The following is a 6,000-nucleotide window of genomic DNA, read 5'->3' as shown; positions in this document are numbered from 1 at the left end:
GGTCATGATATCAGTTTGGATATGTGGTGAGAGGGAAACATGAAGATGAAACCAGGAGATGTCCTTACTGAATCATCAGAGTTGAACAGGTGATGGAGAAACAGGTTTACCTTTTAGGTGACATGAATGAGTTGAAGGGAAGTTATGAACTGTTTCTGAGAGACAAATAACACCAGGATCCTTTTCTAAGCAGCTGACAGCTGGTAACTGTGCAGGAACGGGTCTAGGAAAGTGTTGCCAGGGGGCCAGGTAGGGCATTAACAGGGAAAGGGGGGCAGAAAGAAATACTTTTCTTTCTTATTCTCATTTAAAATATCTAGCTTTTATTAAATAATTATCTAAATCTTACAATCAAAGTTTTTATCTGACGTAAAATGTATAGAAATCATACATATACCAAAAAGACTGTACATCACTGTCACAACAGCGTTTGTTTTCATTCAAAGTCTTTATGGCTTTAATACCTGGTGGGCCGGTCTCTAGTCAAAATGCCAGATTTTCTGTCCCGGTCCAGCCCTGCAGGTTAATACTTGCAGTGTCACCATGCCAGCTGACTGTATTTCATCATCAGCCAGTGTTGTTCTTTATCAATATTACCAAAGTTTACCATAAGGCAGCATAGAAAGTATTTACTTGCTTTCAGGTTTTATTCAAATGTTAGTCTTTTCAGTTGTTTCCCCACTTTTTTCCTGTTTCAAAATCAAACACCAGTTTGTGAGAAGATTATCTTCTTTTTTTAACAGGCACATAAAGTTTTGCATTGGAACTGGCTAATTTGTCAATTGTTTGTTACAAATGTTCATATTTTAATATTCAAAAAATTTTTGCCCAAAACATATGTGCACTATATGTCAGTAAAAATACTATGCAAATATTGCTGTCCTTGAATGCTGAGTAAACACTGACAAAGCACTGATTGTATCTCTTGTACTTTATCAACGCAGTATCTAAAAACTTTGCACCGTAGTGGTTAAAATCTCATTCTAATAAGAGTTAAAAGCACGTTCGGTTATTAGGTTTACAGGGTTATTGAAATATGGTTAACGGTTGGTAGAATTTTTTTTAAACATTATCTGCCAATTACATCTGCCACCCTTCTCCAAATCTGTGCCCCTACCTGGCCCCCCCAACAAAAATTTCCTAGACACGCCACTGTCCATCACACTACACACAACACAGAGTGCAATAACCAGGGGGTGAGGTCACGGTGGCTGTGTCCAATTTGATATCACATGTCAGCGTGTTTGCTTCAGTTCATCAAGCTCCTGAAGCCAAAGCCGGCCAGCCTGAGGCGAAAGAAGAAACAACACCCCCAGCCGATGCACCAGTCAAGGAAGAGCCACCCGCTGCCACTGCGGCTGCTGTCTCGGCACCCTTGGAGCCTGAGCCCACGCCATCCTCATTTCCTGATGACACTTAGCTGAAGAACCACAAGCCTCATCTGGGACCCAAGCCTCGCACCCACAACAGGGTCCTCAACCCTCCCGGAGGAAAGTCTAGTGTGGTATTCTACTGGTCAGCTGAGCATGCCACCTCTCCCAGTTTGTGTCCATAAAGCTCCCCTACACTGCTCTTTTGATGGTCATGTGATCTGTACACCTAAATGCAGCCCAGTTATTGTTGTTGTTCACACCTGACGCCTGGGCTCATAAGTTGTCCTCAACATCTTGCATTTCCATCCCCCGTTTCTGACTCCCTGCCGTCTGTCTTCTCCTTGAAATTCTTCTATAATGAAACCTGCAATCACCAATGAGTCAGCTGAATGGTTGGCTATAGAATAGAAGAATAGAATAATCCTTTAATTGTCCCACAAGGGGAAATTTGGTTGTAACAGCAGCCAGAAAGACACATATACAACAAACAGGACACAGAACAGAAACACACAATTTTTCTTACATATTTACATCAAGGACAATGGTTACTATAAACAGAGTACTAGAGTACTGTACAGTTATTAAATTAACTACAGATAAGAGGTAAACCAGGTTGTAGTGCGAATCGGTTGATTAAATTATTGCAGTTACAGCGTAGATGTAAACATCTATGATTGTTGGGAGCAGATTGTACAGTCTGACAGCTGCAGGGAGGAAGGACCTGCGGAAACGCTCCTTCATGCATGTAGGATGCAGCAGTCAGTCACTGAAGGAGCTCTTTAACTGTAACACTGTTCAGTCTCAACTTTGCAGTTACTGTTTTCATCATTTATGTTACAAGCATTTGTTTGGAGGCACAGTCGTCTGCTTTTTGTGTGTGTGAGAACATTTCTGCATCTCAAGAACGGTTTAGTTTGGACTACTTGCACAATTTTCCGCTTTAAACTGACCTGCAATTTGGTTTGAGTAAAAACTTCACAGCCAACATTTGCTCAAATTTCTGGGAGCTTTCTCGGGTGAACACAGCCTCTCGTCAGTTTAATATATGAAGTGTCAGATCTTTTTGCATGTCCACTTAATTTCAGAATTTAAGAAACAATCCATGTGACTGAGGCCTGGTATCAGCTTGGCATCCTTTCATCTCTCTAGCCTTTTAGTTAATTATGCCTTACTAAAAACGTGTACAACAGAGAGCACAATCTGTGATTAGGTATTGAAACAGCTGTTTACTCCCCAGATGTTTGTGTCCTCAAAGAAATTCCATTTTGATTTATGTGAATGTATTGTGCAGGTACTTTCTCTGCTTCGCCCTCATTGCTTGCTTTGTCTGAGAACATAATCTGCCTTCTTTTAGCTTGGGGTAGGCCTCAGTTGATGTTTTAAATTAAAACGCTTGAAGACAAAGTGAACTCTGGACAAGCGTGCGGCCTACCTGAAGCCCAGGTGGGCTTGTTGATAATCACATTTTCACACTCATCTCGGGGCACATCCCTGGTGTTCTGGTGCCAGCCTGTCTCCTGGGTTTTTCGGTGTGTGTTGTTTTCCCCACATACAAAAATGGAGCGCTTCTGCCTGGAGGGAGTTTTTTATTTTTGCTTTGCACCACACAGAATCTTAGATTAGATAGAACTTCTGCTCTGTAGCACAGCTCTGCAGAGGAACTTGGGTGGGTTCCTCCGGGAAAATCGGTAAAGGCATGATGTCAGAAGTGGGATTCTAACCTACGCCTCCAGGGGTGACTGCGACCTGAACGCAGCGCCTTAGACCGCTCGGCCATCTTGACAACTGTATCATGTGACATCCATGTAGAAGTTTTAAACATTTCTATTTTAGGCAACGGTACAGACAACAGCACATAAAACACTGTGTCTGTGTGTGTGTGTGTGTGTGTGTGTGTGTGTGTGTGTGTGTGTAAAAACTGAGATGTTCAGAGGTCTTGCTTTATGGTATTGAGCAGCCCACACAAAACAGGGTTTTTATGTTTTAATGTAGGTGCTGATGTAAACCACAATGTTCAGCAAACATCTATCAGGTTATTGGACTTGTTAAAAAAACATGAGGAGCAAAAACTCCATGACTGCTCTTCTTCTCCTATGTGGGATATATTAAAAATGGACAAGCCGTTTGACCATATGATCACTTAATTAAGCTGCTGGATTTGCTAAAAGTTTAAATATTTATACTGCTTTGGTTAATGGGTTTTGCACATTACTCTTAACTTATTGAGTGACTATTAGTGAGGGTCATGATAATCAATTCAATTGAGTAATGGGCTAACTAAGTATTTCCAGACTAAGAGAAAAAGTTCGCGAACATATCCGTAGGTTTAGGTTTAGGTGTAGGCATTTCTGAGAAAACTGAAGAGCAGAAGTGACATTCTTACTTCAATTTGTCAAAGTTCATGTGAGTTTCAGTCTGTTCAGCCTGTTTTTGTGTAGCACCAAGCAGTAGACCTAAACCTGGATGTGCTTCTGAGTTCTGCCTCTAATGAAAACGGATGAGCGTAAAATGCAGCCATTGTTTGTAGTTTGCTGCCACCTACTGAGTGAAAAAAGAACTGAAGTTGTAAAAAGCAAACAGACGTTAATGCAAATGCTCTAGATTGACTTATCATCAGCTAGTGTTGAACATGTCTATAAAAACAGAAGGTTTTGCAGGTCTAAAGCTTTAAGATGTTTGTTAACACAACTCAAAGAAGAAAAACATCAGCCATTGTTCACCCCATGGTTGGTAGCTACACAAGCCAACTGTCAATCAGGGTGGTGGAGGAGTGATGATTTGGGTTTGTTTTACATCCACAGGACCTCTGCTCCTTTCAGTCATTGGGTTCACCATGAATTTCTCTTTATACCAAAGTGTTCTAGAGTCAATGCAATGACCCAGACAAAGTTCAGACTTCAACCTGATGGAAAGCCTTTAGTGCAGCCTTAAGAGAGCTGTGCATAAACAAATACTCCCAAACTTCAATAAACTGAGGCAACATTGTAAAGAAGAGTCGGTCGAAATTCCTCCTCCACAGTGATGCGAGACAGCAATAAAATCAAACAGAAAACCATTGCTTCAAGTTATTGCTGCTAAAGGTGCTGAAAGTTTCTCTGTGCTGCTGTTTTTCAGGAGTCACTTGGGAAACATCTTCAGGACCAAACATCTTGACTTTCAGCCCTTATTGGCCATGCTATCTATGACAGAGATGCAAAATCTATAATTTCCCTTTTAACAGGAAGAAACCTGTGGCAGAAGCAGGATAAGGGAGAGGTAGCTTAAAAATAAACAACAACAACAACAGAAAGTTCTGTGAAATTATCAACAGAAAGGATGTTTGAACAAAAAAGTTCCAAACTGCTTTTAAAATAATTCACAGACTCCACTAAATGTTAGTGGTGTGTCGTACTGCAAATTTTGATATCCATCCAACACCAAGTATATACATTTACTACTGGTACTACCAATACTGATACATTCACATTACAAATGCAGTAAAAATCAATGTGTCATGATTTAGGAGATGCATCATTATCAGTCTGCAAAACTCTGAACATATTTTAATGACGGCTGATGTTTACTCTCCACTTGAGTTAACGCAGCAAAACACACTTTTCACCTTTTTGTGTATTTTTAAACTAAGTTGGATTTTTTGTTTCTTTTTTGACACATGGAATGTAAATGTGCATTTCTTTAATGCATGAAGCCTCAGGGTTTGTGTTTGTGTGAACAGTGCGATTTATAGTCGCCGGCACCAACATCGTGCCAAATGCATTTGCCTTCTGCCTGTTAGATTTTAACTCACAAAAATGTACTTGTGGGAAACTGGCACAAGTACAGGGGAGAAATTAGAGCACTGTGTGTGCTGCCCACATTGAGGGGAAGAACCACAAGCAACATAACTTGCCAGTTTTGGAAATATTGTTTTTAATTTATTGCACCGATGTCAGGCAGCACGGTGGTTAGCACTGTTGCCGCACAGAAAGAAGGTCCTGAGTTCAATTCCACCATCAGGCCAGGCTCTTTCTGTGTGGAGCTTGCATGGGGGGATAGGTTATTGAAAAATTTAAATTGCCCATGATTGTGAGTGCATGGTTGTCAGTCTCTATGTGTCAGACTGGCAACCTGTCTAGGGTGTACCCCGCCTCTCGCCCTATCCTGTTTTGAGAATATGAGGCATAGTTTCAAGAAATGTGTTTAAGCAATCGCGAAAAACTGTAAAACACTAAAATCTCATTTGTGTTATGATGAAAGTCTCTAATCAAACAGAATTCAAATATCAGAAACATTTCATATGTGGAGTTAAAAATTAATCATTGTTTCAACAATATATTTGTTTTCATAAACAGACAAGAAGACAACAACAATCTGCTCCTCCCATTCAACACATGTCAGTCCATATCCCAGCAAACTAAATCATCTCCATTTACACACATCAAATAGAAACATGAACCACTTGTAATGATTAGAAACTTGATGAATTTCAAATCTGGTTTGGGGAGTCATTCAGTGAGAAACAGTGAAATGATTTTCAATGTGAAAAGGTGGAGAGCAGGAACAGTGAGAACTAAAAAAGAAACAAAGGGCTTTGGAACCAAGAGGCAGCAGGAGGACAGCTGCAGTTTAACAGCTTCAACTCACTGAC

At 40.5% G+C, this 6,000-nt stretch overlaps 1 non-coding gene across 1 annotated transcript; it reads right to left on the bottom strand.

Moving 5' to 3' along the window:
• Window positions 1–3,073: 3,073 nt before the first annotated feature.
• trnal-cag (transfer RNA leucine (anticodon CAG)) lies at window positions 3,074–3,156 on the bottom strand. The gene has a single exon. It is a non-coding gene; the product is annotated as a tRNA-Leu (tRNA).
• Between the last annotated feature and the right edge of the window lie 2,844 nt (window positions 3,157–6,000).

The sequence above is a fragment of the Copadichromis virginalis genome, linkage group LG4, assembly GCF_057382275.1.
Source record: "Copadichromis virginalis isolate Kocher_CV1m ecotype Utaka linkage group LG4, C_Virginalis_male_GT1.1, whole genome shotgun sequence".
Taxonomy (NCBI): Eukaryota; Metazoa; Chordata; class Actinopteri; order Cichliformes; family Cichlidae; genus Copadichromis; species Copadichromis virginalis.
This window is presented reverse-complemented; position numbering and strand designations above follow the sequence as displayed.